At 36.6% G+C, this 27,294-nt stretch overlaps 1 protein-coding gene across 8 annotated transcripts in view; it reads left to right on the forward strand.

Moving 5' to 3' along the window:
* LOC5579912 (adenylate cyclase type 6) overlaps positions 1-27,294 on the forward strand; it is a 611,840-nt gene that overhangs the window by 155,885 nt on the left and 428,661 nt on the right. The gene's annotated exons all lie outside the window — the stretch shown is intronic.

Raw genomic sequence — 27,294 nt, forward strand, 5'->3', positions numbered from 1 at the left:
TTTCCCAAATCTCAATCGATTTTTATGATATTTGGATTAAAAGTCTCTTACTTGACTAGCATTCGAACCACCATGACATTTATAAGATTTGTTTTGAATTGAGCTAGAAGTCTTAAAAAGAAACTCTTACCTACTCGAACTTTTACCCCACTTTAGTCTACCGAAATATTCTTACTCAACTCATAATTATATAATTATATTATATTATTATGTAAATATAATGAAACAATGAAATAATAAAAGTGTTCTTTCGTTGAATTAGCGAGTGATTTAGAAATCTGAACGATAGGACATTATTGATAAAACCCGTTTTTTATGTCCTCATTATTATCCAGGCTGTTCCATCAAGAGCATTGATATATCAAAACAAACCGATGATTTGACTGAGTGGAGATCTCTTGCAACATTTAACGCACTGAATAAAAAAATATTCAAAATGCTACGTCCACTAGCTGGGACCCCTTCCTCCCCCTCGTCACACATCGTCCCAAATCCGTTAAGACCCCCTCCTCCCTAAAATGGACGACCCCTAAATTAATTTATCTACCACCCATTGGCGTAGGAACAGGGGGGGCAGGGGGGCCTGCCCCCCTCCAGAACCATCCAGGCCCCCCCAGAATTTTTGATGATAATAAAATTAAAAAATTAAGAAACACACAAACAATTTAACTTGCAGCAAAATCTTCTGAATCAATCTAGGTACATGACTCTTGTTATTGACAAAAATTTCTTTAGTAGTTACGTTATTTTATGTTGTAGAACACTATAGCGAGAAAACCTCGCTTGTCTTATACAGCATCAGCGTGATAGTTCTGATTTTGGTGAATCACGCGACAATCGAAAGCTTATCCGTCCGGCTGTCGATCGATTGGTTACTGTTAGAGCTAGCTTCATGTTGTATGCGGTAAGCACAATTTTTCTGACGTATCCAAAAATATCATGGTATGAAAAAGTGGAAGTTTGATCCCAAAAATTAGTTCCAATTAATTCTGTTTCAGCATAGAGCAGCACTGCAGTCTGATTTCTCATTTTTTGGGAGGATACACTGCTCGAGGTGTGTGGTGATGATGAATACCCTTATGAGAATCCACTAAAGAAATCCATTTAACTTCAACTCGTATGATGTCCGAAAAAAAATAATTGAAAAAATAGACAAAGTTACTATAGGAATTTCTCAGACAATACGTAGCGGGAATTCTTGTCGAAAAATAAAAATTTTTCAAGGAATTTCGGCATGGCCAAGTTTTCTTCAAATGAATGGTAGAAATTTAACATGGCGTGAAAAAAAATGTAACAAAATCGACCATAGTGACCTTAGCTCTCTTTGATTTTGATTCAATTTATTAAGTAGTTTTGCATGGATAAATTTATTGCTTGAACAATATTTTTTCAAGAAAGATTATTAATTCCTAAATTATTTGATTAATATTCAACAAATTTGTAGCACAATTTTTCAAAAAGCTTTTCGATATGCATTTTAAAATTTTAGTTTAATCAAATACCTCAAGGAATATTTAAGGGGGGCTTCAGAACTTTTGCAAATCTTTTCGAAATAAGTCAAACAATATTGTTGGACTTGTTCATACTTTCAAAGCGAATTCATCCTGTTGGACATCCACTCCTATGTCAACTTTTTATTATCAAATTGGTTTCGGAAAATGTTCCCAGATTTACCTTAGAAATGTAACTTCATCTTTCAAAAAGTTTTCGCTCGCAATTCCTCCAAAAAATCATTAATTCTGTTAAATCTAATTCAGAGGTATTTCGTTGAAAGTTCTATTAGAAATTCTTCTTTGAATTGCTTTAAATAGTTTTCCCTTAGGGGGGTCTGTAGCCTTGAGGTTACGCTTTCGCTTCATAAGCGGAAGGTCATGGGTTCGATTCCCAGCCCCTCCACAAAAAACCCGTCCAGCCACCAGAAGACGCCTCACGGAGGACCGTGCTTTGGGGGAGCACATCCATCCTCCGTCAGTATCAGATGGTGACTGAGACAAACTGACCCTCTTCGCAGGCAGCTAGCCTCACTAACAGCAGAGCTCTCTCCTAGCTGCTCGGTGTGAGAGTAAAAGAGTAGGAGAGAGTGTAGATGTAAATATATAGATAAGTTAAAAATAGATCTGTATCGGTTAAGAAGCTACAGATCAACCGATTCCGACACAGTAGTGGCCACGAGCACAGAGTGCCTTAAAAAAATAGTTTTCCCAAAAATTTTATTACAAATACTTCCGCAAATTTCATCAAAAGTCGTTAAGAAATATTTCTAAAATATTTCACAAATTGCGTCAAAAAGTTTTCTATGTTTTCTTTTTTTAAAATTTTGGTTCAAATCCCCGGATCATTCAAGAATTGTAAAAAAAATGTTTTCAAAATGTCTCTTACCCTCGAATCTTTAGAGGAAATTTGTTGAAAACCCCCAGGAAAATTTTGCTTTCGAAATAAGCATAGCGGTAGAGGAGTCTGTAGCAAAATAACTAGGAAGGAGAAAATGTATTAAGATATTGATAAAGAAATTTTTATTGATTTTCCTTAAAACACTTCGTTAGAAATTGGTTCTTGGTTTGAATTTTGTGCGATACGAAAGCGTAATTTTTAGAGGCTTTCTGGCAGAATTCTGGAAAACCAGAAATCAAGGAAGGATAGCTTTTAAGGATAAAAAAGATTCTGATAGACCTTGAGAAATTAGTTTTATTTGTTAATTCATTAGAGAATATTTTACTATCCTGTAATTTACCTGTAGAGAAGATATTATAAATTATCTTTTATTGCATCGTTTTAAAGAATCTAAATCAAAAAGCATCGTTTTAAAGAATCTAAATCTAATTATACAAATTGTGAAAAATTACAGAATTCTTATGCGTATGGTTTCTAATTGCTAAAAATCCATCAGGAATTCCTCAACAAAATTTCAAAGTAATGCAGAAGTTTTCACTAAGATTTAACCCTCTCTTTCCCATGGTAGCACAGGTGCCACCGATTTTCAACGAACGGTAGCTAAACCGAATTGGTACGAGTAGCTCAATAATGATTGGAATAAATTTATTTGCTCATTTGTCTTATCAAACATCGAAATAAGTGACTTTAGGGTCAAACTATTGGAAAACAAACAACTAACTATTGAAAAACAATAAAAAAATATTGTGATTTTGAATAATATAGCTTATTTGAAAAACTTTTTGTTTTTGAAACGCCATTTTGATAGTTAAATTGTCAAACAAAGCTGTGGGAATGAAAGGGTTAAATCAGAATCTTACATTTTCACGTTAAACCTCTACAGTTCTACAAAATAGTCGATAATAAAACCTTCAAAAAAGTTTGTTAGGAATTTCTAGAGGTAGGAAAAAAATAGTTCTACATCAATATGTTCACCATAGTCATGAATCTTCAGAGTTCATACTAAATATTATATAAGACTCTAGTTACAAATACTTTCAGTAAAAATTTCATACGTTTTAACATGGATCATTTTCTATTATAAAAGACGTCGAAAAAGAATACGATTTTATGTAGTAAATCCTACAAGTACCACTTAAGCTTTTCTGTGACGTACATTGTTAACATGTTTCAGAAGTTCTTAAATTTTACGACAGGAATTCAGTGATATTTTCCGAAGTATGTTTAAGCTGCAATTATTGAAAAACTTATCAACAAGGTTATTTCAAACCTTTCGTTACTTTAGAAATCTGATATGGAGTGATTCATGTAGGAATTTATAAAGCAATCCCTACAAAATATTAAGTTTTTCCAGGAGTAGTTTTAGACCCAAAAAATGGAGAGTGTTTAAATTTTTATATGTCTTTTTTTATGGAAGATTTTTGAGATTTATATTCGCAAAAAAATGAGTTATTTCTAGAACCTGAAAGAATACTTGATGGAACTTCTGGAGATTTTTTTTAAGATTAAGAATAAATTGCTAGTGTTTAGTGAATCTGGTGAAAAAAATGTTCAATTAAAATCCCAAAAGAATCGTTAGTGCGGTTTTATGAAAAAAAAACTCTGGAAAATGCTAAGATGAATCTTTGGTAATTTTTCAGAAGAATCTACAAGAAACAATAATATAATTCTCTAATAAATCTCTGTACAAATTACTCGGGAATCTTTGATAATTTTCACGGAAGAGATGTTACACCTTGATTTTAGATAAATCAAAATAGTTATTTAGGCAACAAGTTGCAAAATGATGATTTTTTCAGCACGAGTTGTACATTTATCCAACGAGGCTCGCCGAGTTAGATAAATACAACGAGTGCTGAAAAAATCGAGTTTTGCAACGAGTTGCCTACAACATTTTTTGCTATTTCGAAAAATGCTATTTCAGCTGGATGACCTCTTACAGCACAAACAAACATTTCAAGAGAGCCCACATGGGCACACATTCATGCGTTGTATCAAATCAGTATTTTTCAATCACGTAGGCTGTGATACAGTAGTACCTACTCATGAATGTCACAAGTTTTCACGCTCCCATCGATATCAGGTAAGACAGCACAGCACAAATGTTGGACTATTCGATTCCAAATCAGAATCGCCAGCCTGTTTGGGGTCGTCCATAAATCACATGGGCATTCATGGGGAGAGGGAGGGTCTGGCCAACGATCACGGTCCATACGAATTTTATAAATTTCTGTATTGACAAATGACCACGAGGGGGGAGGGAATGGCCTGGAATCCCAAAAAACTGATCACGTGGTTAAGGCCGCACGGGACGTCATCATAATCACCCTATCCATTTCAAGAAGCAAATCCCAAGAACCACTCCATATATCGATGCGAAAATGTATCACTATGATTCTATATATGTAGTGCACAACCCGATAAATTTTCAGCTTCATCGGTTCACTAAAACTCGAGATTTGCTTCCACAAAGTTTTGATGATTATTGTTAGAGTGAGACGAAAGATAGGGAAAATAACACGGTCTCCCGTGTCCCCTTAATGGACAGACCCTGTTGGAATCAGATCGCACAACGGATCTAGAATCAGATGCAATTATGCTTATTCTGCGCGGCATGTGAGGCAAGACGAGTCGAATGAGGGACAATTGTCGACTCGCTCCCATTGGATTAACATTAGTCGCCTCACATCACCCGAGGTGAGAACGACTCGTCTCGACTCACACGCCGCGCAAATAAGCACAAATGGCATGAAGAGACTGGGTCGTTCGGTTGATGCTTACCAAAACAGTACTGAAAAGTGTTACTTTTCAGCACCGAAAAGAGTGCTGAAAAGTAGCACTTTTCAGCACTGTTCTTTTCAATGGGAAAAGTAGGCCGTTATGTAGATCAAACTCTCAATGAAAAGTTGATTGATTTGCAACGGAATTGCAAAAAAATAATTATCTGTGAAAAAATACAGATTTCGTGCAAAGAGCTACTCTGAGCAATCATGAATAAAATTTCCCAATTGAATTCTTTTAAATTGCTCAGGAAATTTTTGTGGAATATTGCTAGGAATCCTTAAAGTAACACCTGGAAGAGCCAATTAATATTTTTGCAGGATGTCTGGATAATTTTGCTACGATTTCTTCAAACAATTCTATAGAGAAACCTTAGAAAGAAATTCAAAAGCAAAGTTGGAAAAACTGTTGGTGAACTCTCTGAAGAATTCGTGGAATGAATCCTTGCTTGTTGATTGTGAAGTCATTTTTGGTGAGAATCCTATATATTTTTGTTCTATATTTCTGAGAAATCCTTAAAAATCCTAAACAAATTATTTATGAACACAGGGGGATACTTTAAACTAACAACTGGAATTTATATGTAATGTGTTCCTAGAGGACCTTCGAGAAGAAAGTATTAAAAGAATTTGTAATGCGGAATTTTTCAAACGATTTTTTAAGCAGTTCGATAGAGATTCTTCGAGAAATTTTCTGATGAGATCAAAAAGTCTGAGAATGATTCTCTTGGGGAATCCCAGGACGAACTCAATGAAAACTAGTAAAGGAGTTCTTGAAAAAAGTACTGAAAAGTGCAAACATAATTCATGAATAAATTCCCGTAGGGATTCTCAGAGGAAACTCTTCAAAGCACATGATTTAATTTCTGAAATAATCAAAGGAGAAACACAAAAGACAATCCTTGTGAGCTTTTTGCTAGAATTCTTTAAAGATTTTTGACTGGTTACAACATAAATGAATCTGTTTCGTAGCGATGATTGAAATTTACAAATATCACTGATATGCCACGAAATGAGACAAAATTATAAATGAATGAAATCGATACAAATCTGTAAAAACTACCAAATTTGTGAAAATCGTGATTATTGCGACCGGCATTACTTCTGTAAAACAAGTATTTGCTAGGCCCCTCCTAGGCCCCCTCCAGAAAAAAATCCTAGCTACGCCAATGCTACCACCTCGAAGGTATCCCAGCCTATCGTAACGCTGGTTCCTAGGTGAGCCCTGTCACGTTCGGTTCCGCCCACCAGCATGTAAATTACATACAAGTGTTAGATAATCTATAGAGGAATTTTGGGGATATCTGCAGGAGTCCCTGAAAGAATGCTAAAAAATCTCTAGAGGAATCACTGGAAAAATTATCGAAGCTCTTCCTACAAGAATCTGTCTCTGTGAGACTTCTTCGAGCCTCTAGAATTTTGAACGCTGCTTCATAGATTAACCAACAAAAATTAAGACAGGTATTAAAATAGTGACCAAGATCTTTAAAACAGACCTGCTACTAGCCCTTCCAAAAGCACCAATCAAAATGTATTAATATGAAATAGCTCCTTTCTTCCTTTCCATTGGCACTACGGCTCTAGTGAGACAGAGCTTGCTTCTCAGCTTAGTGTTCTAATAGTTCTTCCTCTACTATTGAATGAGAGCTTTTTTGCCCAAGTTATCCTATTTTCGCCCCTGTATATCGTGTGGCAGGTACGAGATACTCTAGGCCCATGTTAGTAAACGAAATTTCAATTACGCAAAGATCATGAACCGGCCGGGAATCGAACCCAGATACCCTCAGCATGGCTTTGCTTTGTGTCCGCAGACTTTACCATTCGGCTAAGAAAAGCCCCAAGAAAGTTTCTTTTGCTTCCAAATTAGAAGTGTCTTACTAATCGACAAAAACCATCAAAACTTCAAATTTAGCATCAAACCACATAGCGTCGTTTGAAATTTCAACTACCTTTTCAACTTCAATGTAGCAAATTCAAAGCTACGAAGCAGTAATTTTGCGGTTCACCACGTGGTGGCCGAACAGCCGCATTGCTCCACACATGACCGACCATGATGAGAACGAGATTGGAATAGTTTCGACAAGACTTGACGAGCAACCAAGTTTTGCATACCTTTTCATGTTCGTGTCGGTGGAAAAATCGAAACTGAAACCAATTTCTGCCCCAACAGAAAGCTAGCGGAAGCGCGAAAAGTTGCCTCTTATCGAGTGCTGCTTTGATTCTGATCTGGAACCTGGCCTGGGAAACGGGCCAAGGCCACTTTCGAACGCGCATTTCCGGACAAGAAGATTGGCAGGCAGCACAGTTAAACGTCATTCATCATCACCGTCATCGTTATCCTTGTGCTGAACGCCAATATTTTGGCATAGGATCGGCTTAAAATAGTTGGTATCATGCCTGGTTCGTACGTTCATTTAAACCGTGACATATTGATGATGCCTTTGAAAATTGCGCGTGTATCATGGCGATAAATCTAGAAGCAAACCAGTGCATTTGGCGTTCCTATGTTCATCACCAAATTCATGCGTGCTTGAGCAAATCTAGAGTTTAGCAGGGTATTTGCATCTTTGTTCTAAAATCAGCAACAGAAATCTGGGATATCTTAGGCTAAAAGTATAACACAAGAATCGAAGATTCCTGAATTTGCTGGGCTTAAGCCGGAACTCAATTAGGGGAATCAGTTCTCCTTTTAAATCGCAGAACTGCCAGAAACCCTAAGAGATAGCGAACTACTTCTGAAACATCTCTTAAAGAAGATGCACATATTCTTCAGAGCTGACGACAAAACTGAACGTTTGTTCCAGGTCGTCGTGAAAGCGCCTTTAAGTCACCTCTTCAGTTCAAAAATAAAATAAATGGCCTTGGCTTTTCTACAGTCCAAACACATGAATATTTTAACATCCTTCACAAGAAATTTCCAGAGACAAGCTTATCATTCTGGGTTGAAATATTTAACAAATGTTTTCAGTTGGCATATTTTTCGGACAAATCGAAAAATGCCAAGGTTGTACCAATTTTAAAACCAGACAAAAATCCTGCAGAAGCTTCTAGCTATCGTCCAATCAGTTTGCTTTCCTCCATCAGTAAACTTTTTGTAAAGGTCATTTTTAACATAATGATGGTCCACATAAACGAAAATTCAATTTTTGCTCATAAGCAGTTCGGATTCCGCCATGGACATTCGACCACCCATCAACTTTTACGTGTAACAAATTGGATCCGTTCAACAAATCTGAAGGCTATTCTAATGATCTTGCTTTCTAGACAGAAAACGCATTTGACGGTATCTGGCTTGATTTAACCTAAAAAATTTGTTTTTGCAATTATCCAACATACATTGTTAGAATAATAAAAAAAAAATCTGTAAAATCGTAGGGGAACCTGGTCCAATTCGGACCCTGTTCTAATTCGGACCATCAAGCATTTCTCAATACTGGCGCTACTGTGAAGATTGTGTTTACCGTTTTTCTACTCATCTTCCGGCTTGGATCTAACACAATAAATTTGACGCCTTTCAGTAATTTCATTTGATTTTTATATAAGTTTGTTGTTTTTTAGTGCTCTAGTGTACCGTCTGTTAGAATTATTTCCAAGCTTCTTTATGCGACAATAATTCTTCAATCTTTCTGTGATATTTTGTAATGGAATGTCCAAAGCCTAAGCTTTCATCTGACCATATGGTTTTGATAAGTCTATGCACTGTTTGTGCTCAACAAGATAGAACATCATAAAAAGTGCGTTGGTCTAATCCGGACCTTTTGATATGGTTCAATATGGACCTCTTGCTTTTCAACGTGTACTCAGTCTATTCTAAGTGCTCCAAACCGTGAAACTCTTCTCGACTCGGTAGAAAATCACAGCAGTTATAATATTGATCAATGGTGTCTTTCTTTCTGTTGTGGTCAAGAAAAGGCTTCGAAAATAAGTCTAAGAAATACGGTAGATCACCAAAAACTAAAGGAATCAATATATCAGCGACTTGAAAGGTATCTCCATCAATACCACAGCCAAACTGTGTCCAAAATAGTTTGGCAATATGGTATTAAAAACGTTTACGAGTGCTAAGAACAATACAGTCAACTTTCTCTTACCCGATATTCTGTATTTTTGTTCACAAGCTCGATTGAATGCGCAGTCCTTTCAATATAGTGTATAGATAGTTTGACCCCTATATCGGAGTCCATACTTCTCCAACTTGATGTCCTGAGATTCGATGATGTCTATTTCAGTGCCCCATACAAGTTCACCTGTTTTACCCGATATTTTCATGCAAAGTTTCAATGTGTTAAAATTTTACTACATTCAGAGTTTAAATTACCTTTTCGAATGTATTTTGTCAAAATGAAAAAAAGCTCCAAAGTTTTAAAAATATCTGTTTATTATCTCGATATCTCCCATACACTATGGTCCGTTCAAAATCGAATTAGGGAGAGTTGACTGTACCAAATTTTGGAACAGCTTCCCCAGTGGATTGCACTTATGATTTTTTTTTTCAAATGGAATTCACATTTTACTTAAGCTAGTTCTACCTAGAACTAAAATGTAATTTGTCACGCATTGAGTTTATTTTTTTTTGCTCGCACTTACAGAAGAAGTTCAATAAGCTTGGATACCAAACAAATCGGAGTTATATTTTATTACTACCAAAGCAAAAATCAATAATATATAGGATGGTCCGAATTAGAACAGGGGGGGGGGGGTCCGGATTGGAACAGGGTTGGTCCATTTCGGACCTTCTGGAGATTTTTGTTCGAACATGTCTAGTCATGTCCTGGTAGGAGATATCATAAAACTCTCTGAGTAAAAAGTGTGCGCGCTGAATCAGGCTTTCACGATAACATCAAACTTTTGATGTAGTTCATCGTGCTGAAAAGATATGGCCAAAAAACTGTTACTAGGTCCGAATTGGACCATGTTCCCCTACACTTCAGATTAATTATCAGGAGTTCTGAAGGAGTCTGAAAGATTTCTTGTAAGATCTGGTGTTCTTCAAGGCAGCATTTGGGGACCAATATTATACAATAGTTTTACATCTGACTTATCTGAGTAATCTCGTAAGCATCTCCACTAAAGGACGAAGCCAGCGAATCATCTGTAGTAGATTAAAAAAATATTAATATTTTTTCCTTAAACTTGCAAAAATGGAAAATTTCTCCTAATACTTTCAAAACTCAGCTTAAAATACTCCCATATAATTTGATCTTTGGGACACGCAAAAATGCTATTTTCATTACGCTGTGCAATCATTGGAAATCTCTGCCTGATGGACAACAAGATGAAGGTATTCAAAATTATTGTAGTAAATACAACGTTTATCACAATCACGTACAATACAACGTTTTATCACAATTGCGTAATTGATGGATAACATCTATGCATACTTTACCGTTAATCTGCTAAATGTCTACGATTTAGGCACAAGCTTCCCATCGACGATTGAATTCGTTTTCCCTGTTCAATCTGCATGGCTCATTTGGGAATAAAGAAGCTTCTTCAGCGCAAGAGATTCAACGAAATCCCAAACCACTTTATTGCAATCAGATAGGACGTTGTCGGAGGCTTCCAATCGCAGAAAATGGCTCAAGCCGACTTTTTTTCTCGTTCGTTTCCGTGGAAAATTTCGTTGGAGCCTTACGCTTGCAGACAGTCCGATCACACCCAGCACACGCGTCGATTTTCCGAAAAAAAAAAATGCTGTGGAAAATTGCCACAGCGGTGTTTGAATATGCTGATGCCAATGAGGTTCTCCTAAAGAGGAAGGAAAAACGTTCTGAGTAATCTACCTTGCGTTGATGCAACTTTTCCAATAGGTAATAGATCAGATTATTAATAAGTAAATGAAAACTGAATTGAGTACTACCATATAAATCCACTAGAGTTTGTCTTTTGACAGATACGCGTATGTCGTTCTCAACGGTAAGGCCGTCTTCAGTGTCGTGTACTAGACAAGTTGAAGTCGAATATCTTTGATGAAACATATCTGTAGCGATATGATAGCCTCTCAGTACTCCTTGTTTGCATTGGTATTAAACAACGCATAATTCTGATAAGTTCTTTTTATAGAGTCGAACTGTTTCCCACCCTCCGAGTGCGATCTGATGGTTCGGTGAATTGTTTGCGGGTTGTCTTTTTTCGGCCCAAGCATATTTAAGCCTATTTAAATTATCCAACTACTCATTGGAATTTGGACTTTAGATCTATATCTGTCGTTAATGAATAAGATTTACACCTAAACAGGTTCAACAACATATGTTCCATTTTTCGAGTTTGATTGTTGATGATGATAATGATTTTTGGCGATTATCCAAAAACTGTTTCGAGTCTTTGTATCTACTGGCATATTAAGGAATTTTTTGAAGGTTTCTAAATAAGGTTGGTAGTTTGGTAAAGTTTATTCTCATGTGGACTCATACAATTTAAGCGTGTGCTGGAATAAAGGCGTAAGTCGCATGATCGATTCCTCTTCATCGAGAGTTTTTTTCACCTCAAGACGCAAGATTGCATCGCTGCCAATCGGTCTGAAGTGAAAAAATGCCATCATAACCGCATCTTTTCACATTTATTCACAGAAAAGAGGATCGATGAAGAGAAATCGATCATGCGACATAAGCCCTTATTCTAGCACACGCTTGAATATGGTACATCTAGATTAATGATTCGAAGCTATAATCAAATGCAGAGGATCCAACTTCTTGAAAATATTGATGGGGCAAAGTTGACCATTTAAGATCAAGAAAATGAATGATTTTTATCATTGTAAAATTTCGAAATCTTTTTAACTTTTAGGTTCTTTTTTGTGAATTTGATTTGATTATTTTTATTCTAACGAAAGTATATAATACGTAAGAATATCCCAATGTCTACCTCAACCCATGAGGAACTATTTATTTTCAATTATTCGACTGTTTTCAATTCAATGGGCAGAAGAAGCAGGAACAATCTTGTTATGCGTTTTTATTTGCGCAAATTATTTTTCTGTTGTGTTGTTTAACCCGTTAACGCCCAACGTATTTTACAATTGGCACTCGGCTCCGTTTCTGTTATTCATAGTTGTATTCCCATAAATTAAACCTTATTTCACCAAAAACAACAAGACTCTGGTGGGGATCCGAATAAATTCTTGAAAGTGTGTCGAAAAATATTTCATTCTTTTATCAAGTAATTTTCATCGAGTGTTACGTCCAAACTCAGACAGAGCTTGATGTGCAGCGAAATATTCTATGAGCATTCCCTTGATGAATAACTGCGAACTTACTTTGCCAATTTACTGTTTTCAAATATGTATATCGCAACCAGCTCAAAGATACTCTATATTCTGAGATGTAGAAACCCGTCACGAGTTTTATTTAGTAATGCTCTCTACGGGTTCATGCCCAAATTTCATAACGCCAAAAATGGGCATTTTGGATACCCACCCATCCCCTTGTAGCGCTTTTTGTATGAATATTTTACAAATTTTGTATGAACTGTAACATTCTGAGGACACCTACCCACCCCTTTCAGCGTTATGAAATTTTGTGAATAGGCCCTAATGCCACAACAATTTTTGAAATTCTTTGCTTGGAAAATCTTTGAACGAACACCACGCTTGTTTAGAACCTACCGAAATTTTTTGCTATGACCCCCCCGAGGTGTTGATCTCGGTAAAAGCTTAAAAAATGCCGATATTTTTTCTTTTTTTTTATTAGGCACTCCGTGCTCGTGGCCACTACTGTGCCGGACTCAGTTGATCTGTAGCTGCTTTATCGATACAGATCTATTTTCAAGTTATCTATATTTACATCTAGTTTCACTCTCTCCTACTCTTTTACTCTCACACCGAGCAGGTAGGAGAGAGTTCTGCTATTAGTGAGGCTAGCTGCCTGCGAAGAGGGTCAGTTTGTCTCAGTCACCATCTGATACTGACGGAGGATGGATGTGCTCCGTGAGGCGTCTTCTGGTGGCTGGACGGGTTTTTTGTTGAAGGGCTGGGAATTGAACCCATGACCTTGCGCTTATGAAGCGGAAGCGTAACCTCAAGGCTACAACCCCCCTAATGCCGATATTTATTATAAGTCAATCATTATACCAAACGGCTATTATGTCAAATGACCATTATGCCAAAACGGCCATTATGCCAACGGTTATTATGCAAATCGACTTTATGCCAAACGGGGTACAATAAAAAAACATATGATTACAGCAGTAGACCAGTTGCTGCAACGATTGCAGACATTAAAAAATTTATACTACATTTTTACTTGAAGTTGTGACATTTTTCAAAAAACACACTGAAAAAACATAGCTTATTTCCTCAGTATTGGATCGAACAAAATTTTAAAACAAGGTGTCATTAAAAAACAAAATAAAATCTAAAGTCAAAAATTTTGATTATAAAAAAGTCTACAGGTGTTTCAGAAGTCTTCAAAAAGATGTTATAAACTTGCAAGTTGGTAAAGAAAACATAACTATCAATATATTTATTCTGAGTCAAGTTATTAGTACACGATGTGGCTCGGACCTGACAGCGATCCAAATTTATATTTGACAAAATCAAAATTTCATTAGTGCACACTTAAATTATTTTACGGATTCCTGTAAAAATCTCAACAGCTGAACAGTTCGGTGAAATAAATTAACGGAGTACGGTAAATTTTTACAGTATTCGGTAAAAAATCACCGGAATCCGTAAAATTTCGACGGAATTACGGTGTTTTATTTCACCGAACTGTTCAGCTGTTGAGATTACGGTGAAATTCACCGTAAGAGCTTAGTGTGTGCTAATCAAAAGTTTGTCCTTCGGCTATAACGTTGAAGTTACCATAATTTCGGGTGAAATTGATCATTTTTCACGGTTTTTCTAGTCTCTTTTCTATAATGTTACCAATGCCAAACAACTAAATGCAAGAAAACAAGTACGAAGGTGAGCCTCATCGACTTATGTACTGAAATTTTTTAACAAATGTCATTTTAGTGTTAACAAAAACCTCTAAAATAAAAAATCAGGGGAATTCATTTCGGGGTGAAATTGATCACTTGTCAATGCGATTATTGTTAGTATTCAAAACAACTTTACATAATGAATTTGAGCTCCCTGAGTCCGAATATGCTTGTCAAATTCTTATCAGTGCAATATTTGTATAAATAACGAATGTTAAATTTCAAGAATTACGCGAAAAATGCCTATATATATGCAATTTCCTAAGGAATTCAATGGTATCTAACAGAAATTCAATTATTTCAACCATATGAGCTAATTGGTACGAGTTTTGGTGATGAAATCTGGTTTGGGGATAAATCTCAAGCATCCTTACAAACTTTCAGTTTTATACCATGTTCAAATCCTTGCTTAGAAATAGAAGTTCATAGGTGTTTGTCAATACTGCACCGTGCATGATTTTGAAATTTTACATTAATTTCATAGTAATAAACATTCTTTAACGCAAAAAACTTCACAACACACAATTCGACAATAGTTACGACAAACAACGTTCATTTACTGCAGCTTACATTGATATTTGTGCTCCGTTACGAACAAATAAAATCGTGTGATACAATGATCAATTTCACCCTTCTGATCAATTACACCCGATTTTACGGTACTGCATTACTGATGCATATGGTCTTATAGAACCGATTGACCGAATCCACTCGGTTCAAGACTTTCGACACTAGAGCAGTCCATTGGTGGATAAGTGAATTCGTCGTTTTTTCCGTTCTTCCAGTGGCGCAACACCCCCCCTTGGGGGTCAGATCCTCCGCAAATGGACAAGACACAGCTCAACTTTTCGCCGAATACTTCAAGAGTGTTTATCGCGACGATATTCCAAACGACTATAATCCTCCAATCAACGCGCATGGTGATGTAATGGAATTATCTCAAGATGAAGTGAATCAAGGTTTGGCAGATCTAGATTTAAGCAAAACAGCAGGTCCGGACAAATTGCCAGCAAAGATTCTCAAAGAATTCAAGGACGAACTTTGTGAACCACTATCCATTCTGTTCAACTCATCGCTCTCATCCGGCTATTTTCCACATCTCTGGAAAATCTCTCACATAACTCCGGTTCATAAAAAGGGCTCACGTTCAGACACTGAGAACTACCGAGGAATAGCAATTCAGTCCGCGACACCAAAATTGTTCGAACGATTAGTGTACTGCCATCTCTACGAACGTGTCAGTGAACGTGTTTCTGCTGCACAGCATGGCTTTCTCAAAGGTAAGTCAGTTGTGACGAACCTGTGTGAGTTCAGTTCCATAGTCACCGACTTTGTCTCCAAGGGATACCAAGTTGACTGTGTATATACAGATATGAGCAAGGCTTTTGACGTCGTGGGAATAGACAGTATTATGCGCGCTGTGACCAACTTCGGGATCAGCGGCATGCTGTTCGAATGGATAAGGACATACTTACGAGGTAGAATACAGTTCGTTAAAGTTTTCAATAACACGTCTGAATCGTTTAGTGTGCATTCGGGAGTTCCACAAGGTAGCCATCTTGGTCCACTGCTTTTCGTTATGGTTATGAATGATCTACCCTCGTTCATGACAAAGGCAATTGTGCTGATCTATGCTGATGATGTAAAAATATTCCTGCCAGTGAAGATCATCGATGATTGTCTTCTGCTTCAACATGACCTACGCAACTTTGAAAGATTCGTCGACGTGAATAGGCTGAGTATTAATCCAAGCAAATGTTCTGTAATAACATACGCAAGAAGAGTTCAACCAATTATATTTGACTACAGCTTGGGACACACGATCTTGCGGCGCGTAGAAACTGTTCGAGATCTAGGTGTGACGATGGATCAGTGCTTAACGTTTAACGACCACATCAACACAGTTGTTAAGGAATCACTTCAACTATTCGCGCTGACCCGACGTTTTGGCCGAGATTTCGATGATCCTCATGCTATTTTAACAATCTACACCAACCTAGTTAGGACTAAGCTTGATTTTGCGAGCGTTGTATGGCGTCCCCAATATGATATACATGTGCAAAGACTTGAGGCAATCCAGAGGAAGTTCGTGAAATTTGCGCTGAGAAACCTAGGATGGACTAGAGAGCAAATGCCTGATTACGATGAACTTTGCCGCCTTGTAGATATCGACAGCATAAGCAACAGACATCAGATCGCAGACATTGTATTTTTCTGCAATATTTTGAGTGGACGCATAAGGAGTACACTTTTGTACGATCGGCTTTGTTTTAACACCAGTCCAGTTTCACTTCGCCGCAGAAGGGTGTTTGATCCCCCATTGAGGTCGAGAAACTACACCCGGCATGAGCCTACAGCTAGATTTATGAATGACTTCAATAGACTACAGGATGTAATTTCTATTAATATGACTAGTGATGAAATTCGTAGTAGATTAAGGATATTTTTAAGAGACTACTAAGAAATTTGTTTGTTAATTTTAAGTAAGGGTAACGGGCTTACAGCCTATAGTCCAAATACAAATACAAATACAAATACAAATACAAAACCCCCCCCCCCAGAGTAGAAAATTTTCATAAGAATTATTGAACATATTTTTGAAATTCTACACTCAATCCACAAACACCGGAGCAGCATGTTGTTCTAAGTTGAGGAACAGGGTCCTAAAATATTTAATGAAATCCTGTTTTTATTTAATAACACGAAAGAGCATGTTACTGCAACTACTTTGGCGCTCAAATAATGGCTATATCATTCAACTTTAATATAAAAATTGGGCTCATAAATGAACCTTGACACTTCTGATCACGTTCACTTAGTTGACAAAGCACCACAGGGGTTTAAGTTTTGACACTGGGGTTGTTCCTATCTTGCATTTCGGAAGGTGCACGGAAATCAAAATACACACAAGATGGGAGTTTAAGTCAAGGGGTGTGAAAAAATCTAAAACAAAAACTTAAAAATGTTTTTTGGACTTACACACGAAAAAATTAAAAAAAAAATGGGTAAACATGTAATTTTGGCCTAAACTTAAGCGTTGGGCACTAAAATTAGGACAGGAACTTAAAATAACGTAATTTTCTCTTGTTTTTAGTTATGAATCGTGGTTTACGGCTAACCAGCCGAGTGGAAGTTTAACAACTACCGAAAAGCTAAACATTACATATAATTTGCAATTGGATTAGATGGACAAATCAATGTGAAGATTTGCGAAAAAGTTTTTTTTTTCATAATGTATTATTATTATTTATTATTATTATTATTATTAATTATTATTATTATTTATTTATTTATCTTTTTTCGGAGTAGGGAAAAGCCCTTTGGAGTAAACTTCTTTCAAGTTTTCTCTCCAAAAGGCGTAAAAACCCCCTCATCTTTTCATTCATTATTACAAGTGTGCACCTTCCAGTGAGCTCAAGCTCTTTTAAGGAAGTGTGCTTCATAAACTATCTACAACAATAATATTCAGACACTTTACATCAATACTACTATTGCTTAACATTTCGTTTCGAAGGCGTTGAGTGATGGTGGGAGGTTGGCGGCGGGTGGTTGATGGCGGGCGGTGGCTGGTGGGTGGAGGGCGGCGGCTGTGGATGGAAGCGGATCAAAAGAATATACGTAATGTATAAGTGAAATGTGGTTTGGGACATTAAAATAAGTATTTTGAAACATTTTGTTTCATCTCCATTGTTAACATCTTTTTGAAGATACTGATGTTGTTAACTGATTTGCATTCGGGACGAAGGTCATTATGCAGCTTGAATCCATAAAAAGTTAGCTTTTTACGGCCCATTTCAGTATTTGGCCTGACAAGAGAAAAGTTTCCTGCTTGTCTTGATGCACGACTACGTTGAATCCTTCTTATAACGATGTTGTGATGCAGTGCAGGGTCAAGGGATATTCTGTGGACATGAGTGAGCGTTTGCAGATCGTACAGTGCTTTAATCGGTAAAACATTATCGCTTCGATTGGAATACAGCATGGCGGTAGAAAACCGGAAAGGTTTGTTTAAAGCAATCTTAAGGCAATTTTGTACCACTTGAAGCTCACGGAGAATCGATTTGCTAGCGGATCCCCAAAGTGCTACTAAGTAACTCAGTCTTGAGTGAACCAACGTATAATACAGCTGCATCAACCATTTACCAGGAATGAAGTTGGATACTCTCCGTAAGGCTCCGCATATAGAACTGAGTTTCTTTTTGAGGTTTCTGATATGTCCAGACCAGCTCATTGTGGAGTCGATTGTAAGTCCCAAGAAAACATATTCATGCACTTCTTCAACATTGACGCCATGTACTGTGAGAGGTAAGCGAGGAGGAAATCTACGCCTTGGTGAATGAATGAACATGCATTTCGTTTTTTTCAGGTTCAGAGACAGCTTATTAGCGCAGAAGTAATCATACAACAGATTGAGATCATGGTCCATTTGTTGTTGAATATTACGGTATTGAACATCTTTGTAGAAAAGTGAAGTGTCATCAGCAAATAAGCAGATTTCCCCTTTAAGATTCAGCTTGCAGATATCGTTGATGAACAATAAGAACAATAATGGGCCGAGATTACTGCCTTGGGGAACCCCTGAGCTAATGGTACGAATCTCACTGATAGTATTTCCGATTGATACGAACTGCTGCCGATTGGTGAGATAGCTTTCCAGCAGAGTTAAAGTTGTTCCTCTGATTCCAAAAAATTCCAGTTTTTCCAAGAGCAGCTCGTGATTTATGGTGTCAAAAGCCTTTTTGAGGTCAATAAAGACTGCACCGACCATTCTTTTAGCATCCAGAGATTCATATATTCCCTCGACAAGATCACAAGTCGCGCTTAGAGTGCCAGACCCTTTTCTGCGAAAAGATCAGACCAAAATGAGATGCATAGTTCATAATCCTACAAGCAAGCATCTTCTTCAGTATTTTGTCCAAAACTGATAAGCAGGAGATAGGTCGATAATTGTTCAGTTCTCTAGGGTCTCCAGACTTGAAGATTGGTATCACTTTCGCCACTTTTAAGCACTCAGGAAAATTACCGGTACTTATCATCTCGTTGAAAACATCCGTCAGCAGAGGGGCAAATATAGCATAATGAATTTTGATGAATTTGGCTGATATCATGTCGGGACCCGGCGATTTCCTCTTTTTCAAATCATTTATCAGCGTGATTGTTTCATTAAGCGTTGCAGGAGAGAGATATATTGATGACGAATGGCCGGTTGTTGTTCTGAAACGGTCAGGGTCTCTCGCACTGGGAATTGTTGCTGCTAACTGAGCTCCAATATTGCAGAAAAACGAGTTGAATGCAGAACAAATCAAGCCTTGATCGGACAGTAAAACTCCGTCTTTCCAGATTCGATTGGGGGTATCAGTATTGTTATTCTTGCCAACTACTTCATTGACTACTTTCCACGCATTACTTTGAGAAGCTTTTTCAATGATAGTATGGTAGTAGTTCCGTTTAGCCATTTTTTTCTTCTTCAATAGCAATTTTGAAACATGGTCCAATAGATCGGAAGTATGTTGATCATTGGGATGAATTTTATGTCGCTTGAATAGGCGGTCTTTAATACTGATTAGTTTCCAAAGTTCTAATGTCATCCATGGACAGTGCCCTTTCACCTTCGCTTAAATGGAAATCGTTCTGGTGCATTGTATAAGGCAGTTACGGTAGCATTCAACTATATGAGACAGTTTTTCTCCAGGAGCCATATTATCAGGCAAGGACACAAGAGAGGAAACGAACAATTCGCTGAGGCGTGAGTGATCCACAATTTCTTTCTGTAGCGTGCAGGTTTCCGATACACATGCAAGATTAAATGACGACATAATCAAGCAATGGTCGCTAATTGTGTTTTCAACAGTGTCATTTATAACGGTATTGGCCAAGTTTTCCGAGCAAATTACATGATCAAGAACGTTACAACTAGTTGGCCTGGTAACATGTGTGTTCGAAACTACAACATTGTAGGATATTAACAGGCGAAGGTATTCCTGTACAACATTATTCGATCCCATGTTGATAGGTACATTCATGTCTCCCACAATTATACATTCATCTCCTTTCCTATTTACTGATAGCATATTCTCGATATTGTCAAGGAATTCTCTCACTCCGTACGATGGAGATCTATATACAGCGTGAAAATTAATTCGTTTCCCACTTGAAAGTAGTTGACAATGAATGTGGTGAAACCCCTCCACGGCTCGGTTCTGCCAAACTTCAACGATCAATCCATTCTTCATGAACACAGCTAACCCCCCGTGTGACTCCGATCTTGAGGAGAACACTCCAGTATAACCATCCAATTTATACATCTGAGTTCTATCGGATTTAACCCAGGTTTCGCACAATATAACAATATCGATACGCTTCTTACATCTCTGCAACAGTTCACCAACACAATCAAATTTTGCAAGATCGTTAATGCTCCTGATATTCCCTGAAGTATTTTCAATGAATTTGATCCGCCAATAGGCACTTTATTTTGCTCAATCCAATCAGATATACAATCAAACTTATTATTAGTATACATTGTGGGTTACAAACAAGAACAGCGGTGTACACATCCAACATCTATCGTTTTTGTGCTGGTTTTTCTGGTGATACTGTTAGTTGACGCTTTAGATTTCTACGCTGAAGCAAGTCGACATCACTGAGGCACCGAATGACATCAATCTCAGAGTTGTCCCCCTTCTTGACTAGTACAGCTCCATTACGCCCTGGCCATACATACTTCAAGTCAAATTGCTTCTGAACTTCACGGACCTCCTTCAGTAGATTCATTCCATAAGATGTGAGCTCATCCCGCAGAACGATTTTTCCATCTCCAAAGGTGGCATCAATGGTCGAAAGTAAGAGTGGCCCATGTGACTTCTTTTTCAATAACAGCTCTTCCTTGTGAGTTTCATTGGAGAATACCACTTTGATAGGCGCCGATTTCATTCCGTTTTGCGATTGAACTTTGGATAAGATCCGCTTAGCGTCCAGAACTGCATCATCGGGTAGATCATATCCAATCACGACGGAAATTTTTTTGACGATTTGGACGGTCGATTCGTTTTTCACCATCGGAACTCTAACGATGACGACGTTTTTCGACAGATCTCTTCTTTTCAAACGATCTACCTCCAGCTCCAGTTGCTCTACAGTTGAAGAAGCTGCTCGTTGATCACTTTGTAGTCCTTCATACTTTGTTTTCAGCTCACTTTGCTCCCGTCTTACCAATTTCATGTCATCCATCAAACAATCTAGCTTTTCGGATAAGAAGTTGTGAAACTTCTTGAGCTCACCGATCGTTGTTCTCACAGCTAGCATCTCAGCTTGCATTTCAGCACGCGTTCCCTTGACTTCGCTTAGGACCATGCGGACCTCCTTGAGGACCTGGGATTCCATTTCCGCCGGTTTTGGTGACCTTAAATGCTGTGCCTTGCAATCCTCAGAACAGTAGTAGGTTTGACAACGTAATTTCCGTACCGCACTCCCAACGATATTCTTGCATGTGACGTGTTCAACTTTTTGGCAGTAACCGCATTCCAGTAATTTGCGCAGATCTTTCTCTTCTCTCCGACAAATCACACAAGTCGAAACATTTTTTGACATTGACTTCTGCATCAACTAACAACAATTTCACGGCCACGGACTGACAAAACTGTAGAACGAATGAAAGCGAATGTGTATAACAAAGACAGCTCAACTAGCTTCTATACGACAAAGTGCTTGTGCATGCAGACCACTAGAGATTCGGATTTTTTGCCTTATCCGGGCTAGCGTGGGTGGAGATAACGATTGAGTCGTATTTCCAATTATTTGTAGATTAGTATGGATGCACCAGTGTTGCCAGTATTTTTAATACAAGTTACACGTCTTCTCAGTGAGAATCGAACTCACGACTCCCCGATCTCTAGTTGGGGCGCGTTACCACTACGCCATGAGAGGACTCATGAACGCAGAAGTTGATCCTCCGGTAAACACAATAAATCATTACAGAAACATAAAATTATGGTCAGCCTTAAGATCACATGGTGGTCATATTAATTTTACTAACTAACTGTAATAACAAACAGTGAACAACAAAGTAAAAATAAAATGAACAGTGTAGTTAACGGGAGCTGGTTCAAGTTATTACATTGATGCATTATATTATTCAGTTAATTATATTGTTGTTATATAAATACTTTGCAAGTATATATTTATTTACTCGTTGTTATATTATTTCATGTTAACTTATTGTTTTTATATTCATCACTTACCATATTTACATTATTGCATATATAATTGTAACAGATTCGATAAAGGCTACGTTCACACTCTGCAGGATCATAAAGTGGCATTGGCAGCGTCCATTTAATTACGTAACGCTTTAATTTTGTTTTTTTTTACCTTCGTCCGTAACGCTTTTGTATGAAAAATTTTAAATTTTGTAGGAGCCGTAATGCTTGAGCCTACTCCACCCAGGCGCCATTCATATGACACAATTATTAATATAATAGCCACTCAAATTACTTATGATATATGGTTTATTATCCTTTTCACTGATTTATCTTACAGGAACATCAGGGATTGTGCAGATCAAAGATACCAACTGACTAATCACGGCTCTTTATTTTCCAGCATTCGGTTCTTTATATATGTAAATTGTCCTTAGTTTGAATTATACTTATAAGGCAAAACTCATCACATCCATTGCATTAAATAGGATTGAACAACTACACCAACCTTACATTAACATGATTTACATTTCATTTATATATAAACATATACAACATAACTTGATTCGATATCTATTTAAGACATCATAAGGTTCAAATTGCTTTATAATATGTTGTGGTTTGGGAGGGGGCATCAATGAAATTGCAGCTGGACGATGAAGTGGAGTGCCAGTCGGAGTCTAAGAGAATGGACCGTAACATCGTTGTATATGGGTACATATATCCAACAATTGAAATGGAATTGACGCGCCCTTCTTATAACAAACCATACCGCCGTGGAAAGTTGGACATACACTGAGAGTCTCATTAGTCTATTTGTTGCACTATAATGTTGGAAGAAGATTCTTCTAGCTAGGGTGAGACTATCTGCATACATCTACATTCATACATATACAGTACAACATTTTATAGTTAGGCTGAACATCATAATTATATGCGAGAATGACAGTCATGGGCTATGTTTATAATTTTAATCATTAATTCAAAATTGATTACAGACTTTCTGCACCATTTCCTATGATCATCGGAAAGGAACTGCAAATGATATTTTTAATTAGTGTATTTCTTTTTTCAGGATATATTAGCAATATGTATTTGCAGGAAGCCATCGTAGACATTTAGTATGAAAGGTCATCGTATATATTTTTTTTCAGGCTTGTTGCATCTTTTATTATGTATTTAATATTTATCATCTTTCATGCAACCATTCTAGGTCAAACAATCGAATTATTGCATATTTTTTATATGTTACTTTATTTACATTATTGTATTTATTTTTATTACATAACAATCATTTAATTGAACCATATAATACGGGTGATATTGGGAGGGTGTATCAGGGCATTATTGAAGTTACAGCTGGACAATGGAGTGGAGTGCCAGCCGGAGTCAAGGGTTGAAGTAACCGTAACATCCTCGTAGATGGGTTCTTCTATCCCAACAGTTGTAATGGATTTGACGCGCCCTTCTCATAACAAACCATCTCGTGGATAACTTGGCAGGTATTGCAAATTTCATTATACTTTCCGTTGGATCATATTATTGGAAGGAGATTCTCTATTTCCCGCGGGTTTCGCGTAAGTGTCTCTACTTACGGGTCCACCACACCCCTTTTTGGCCCTTCATACAATGATATGTTGAATTCAGATTGATAATGAAAATTGACTGTACTGTTAAGTGGAACCGCATGCAGAGCAAGACTCAAGCTAGGATGGTGGCTACCTACATACAAACATACAAACATACAGAGAGTACATGAATTTCCGGAAAAGCAATTTTTCATGATAACAAATTAATGGAGGTCATGGTTCCGTGACTAAGCTGAAAAACCACAAATCTAGATAAACATTTCGAAAGGGCACATCGACATAGGCTTTGCAAGCCGCTGTTCATCCCAAATAAACTCGATCACGCTCACCATTATGACTATCAGGAAGAGCTAACACCAAACTTTCTGATAATGGTGTTAGTTTGCGTGGGCGGCCAAAAAAGGCTCAACAGCAACGTTTCTGAAAAAAAGGCTCAAGACCTCTTGGGCCCTTTTCAAATGTTTGTCCAGAAATGTTCATCTACAATCTGGAAATGCTTTGAAATCTGCAATTTTGATTTGTCTTCAACTACTAATGAAAATCGCAATGCTTTTTACTGTGGACAAGAAAAGCTTAAGTTTGCATATGTTGTTACGTTTTTTCTTTAATGTTAATCTAACAATATTTTTAAATTTTTCTTCTCGGAATTTTTCATACTCATTTCACTTTCCCAAAAACACAAGTTCACAAAACTCCCCCTAGAGCCAAATCCTGGTTGCGCTACTGCGTTCTTCACTCTATTCAAATGACCATCTTTTTTATTCGACGACTAGAAAAAATGTGTTTTCTTTTTTCAATTTCTTCTTGGTTGTTTTCTTGATGTTTCGCATATAAAATCAATTCTCAGCTTATAAGTTTTTTTTCGAAACTGTCTCTTTTAGTTGATCATCTTTTACGAAAACACCATATTTATTTCTCATAGCGCCATCATGAGAGTAACTTCCGAGCTAAAAAAGTTTTAGGCGAATATCTTTCTTTCGATTAAATTAGTGAGGGATTCCACGGAGGCATGCAAGTCGATTCTGATCGACCATTTCAAAAATATCTGAAACTTTGCACAGTTTTTCAGTTCCATCTAAATCGTCATTTTCCGATATCAAATCTTCAAGTTGAGTCACGACTAACTTTTCAAAAGGGTGTATGTGAAAATGGTTCAAAAATATTCAAAAAGCTGCACAGCAAAAACAATTCGTTCGATTGTTAGACAACTAAAGAAACAAAGTTAGACAACTAAATAAAGATTCCAAAAAAATACACACAGTAAAAAAAATTTTTTTTTTGCATTAAAAAACATCATTTTTGTCACAAAAACTCAAATATCTCAAAACCCTATCGGAATACCAACGTAATTTTTTGAGGGAAAACGGTCCATTATATTAGCTATCTACCATAAAAATTTGGTGATGGTAAGCCAATAAACAAAAAAGTTATGACATTTCAAATATTTCACAAATTTGACACTTAGTGAATTTTTTTTTTTTCATTGTTAATTTTTTTTAGGACCGCAGTTTGTTGCTGATTTTTTTGTTAAGGGTACCACATGAGGTTAACAAGTTGTTTTCATGATATTTTATTTAATTATTCATAACTATTATAGCATCTATTAGAAAGTTAGACGCGATCCAGTGTTGTGATCTAAAGTCTTGATAGTGTCATATTTTTTATTATACGTAACTGAAGAAAAATTCTCTCAATAGTGTTGAAACCTTTTATTTATTTATTTTTTTATTTATTATTATTACTGTCAACAGGTTAAAATTATACACCCCAATGACATGCTTAACGGCTATAAAATACACCTTAAAACTAACAAAGAATTCTCTAAAATCTACTCTTGTTCACATTGCGGGAAACATGAAAATCAAATCCTTCGAAACATCTTTTGATAAAAGAAACCTATAAGAAATCTAATATTGAAGACAAAAGCTACAAAAAAAGTTTTCTATACAGGTATACGACTAGTTTGCCTGCAAAAAGTTTACCTCGTAGAGAACAAGGCGGGTCTATACCCAGGTGATCTAGTATACGTAAAGCAGGTCGGTTTTCTCGGCGCTGGTTTTCTCCACAAAGTTAAAATCTGATTACACCTGGGTATAGACCCGCCTTGGTAGAGAATAGACTTTGTTAATCATATTTGGGAGAAAGCGAGTAACTTCAACAACATCAAAAACATGATAGGTACATACCATGAACATACTCACGAAAAAGCTAAAAATATACTATCACTATGGTTATAAAAGATTTAATTGTAAAATTTTTCTTCAGTCAAGCAAACGACACCAAACTAGTCAGTAAAAACTTAAAAGTGATTTTGTTTATTAAAATCTAACGAGCAACATGAGTAGTCGCTTTCTCAACTGTTGCAGGCCGTTTGCAGAAAAAAAGTGTTCGAAAGAGCTACAAAAACCGTAAGAATTTTTCGAGCCTATGTCAATTTAAATCAAAGTACGGAATTGATGCAGAATGGCATTTCTTTGCTACGTCACATGGCAAAGGTCCTTGTGATGCTATTGGAGGAACCATAAAGCGCATGGCCACAAGAGCAAGTTTAGCCAAAGAACGTGAGCATCCAATTAAAACTGCAAAAGAACTATTTGATTGGGCGAATCGCAGAAAAGAAGAAGATTTAACAAAATTATCATTTTGTTTTACTACTACTGAAGAGTACGAATTAACGGCATCAGAGCTCAGCGAGCAATATAATAACGCGAAAACGATCCAAGGAACCCAAAAATTTCACTGTTTCATTCCATTGTCAGAAAATAAAATTAAAGCAAAACTATACTCGAACTGTACTGATAATGATGCAAAAGTGTTCGATATTGTAAAAAAAATTGAATAACAATAAATAAATAAATAAGTATTAATAAAATGTTTTCATGATCTCATAACGCATACCCAAATCCAAAACTTTTAAAGTTTATATATAACATTTGGAAACTCATCGATCATACTCTAAAAAAAATATCCTGGTAAAAAAAATATTTATTTTCGTGTAATCTGTTAATTCATTTTAATTTTTACATATACACATATACATATAATATTTATACATATACATAATATTTATACATATAATATACATAATACTAATGAATACATGAAAACGACTTGTTTAATTCACGCAAGGCCCTTAACAATAAAATCAGCAACAAACTGCGGTTCCCGTAATAATTTACACCGAATTTTTTTTTCTCTACTAAATGTGAAAATTGTGACATGTTTGAAATGTCATAACTTTTTTGTTTATTGGTTTACCATCACCAAATTTTTCTGGTAGATAGCTAATATAATGGACCGTTTTCCCTCAAAAAATTACGTTGGTATTCCGATAGGGTTTTGAGACATTTGAGTTTTTGTGTCAAAAATATGTTTTTTAATGCAAAAAAAAAAAAAAAATTTTACTGTGTGTATTTT

The sequence above is a fragment of the Aedes aegypti genome, chromosome 3, assembly GCF_002204515.2.
Source record: "Aedes aegypti strain LVP_AGWG chromosome 3, AaegL5.0 Primary Assembly, whole genome shotgun sequence".
NCBI classification, from domain to species: domain Eukaryota; kingdom Metazoa; phylum Arthropoda; class Insecta; order Diptera; family Culicidae; genus Aedes; species Aedes aegypti.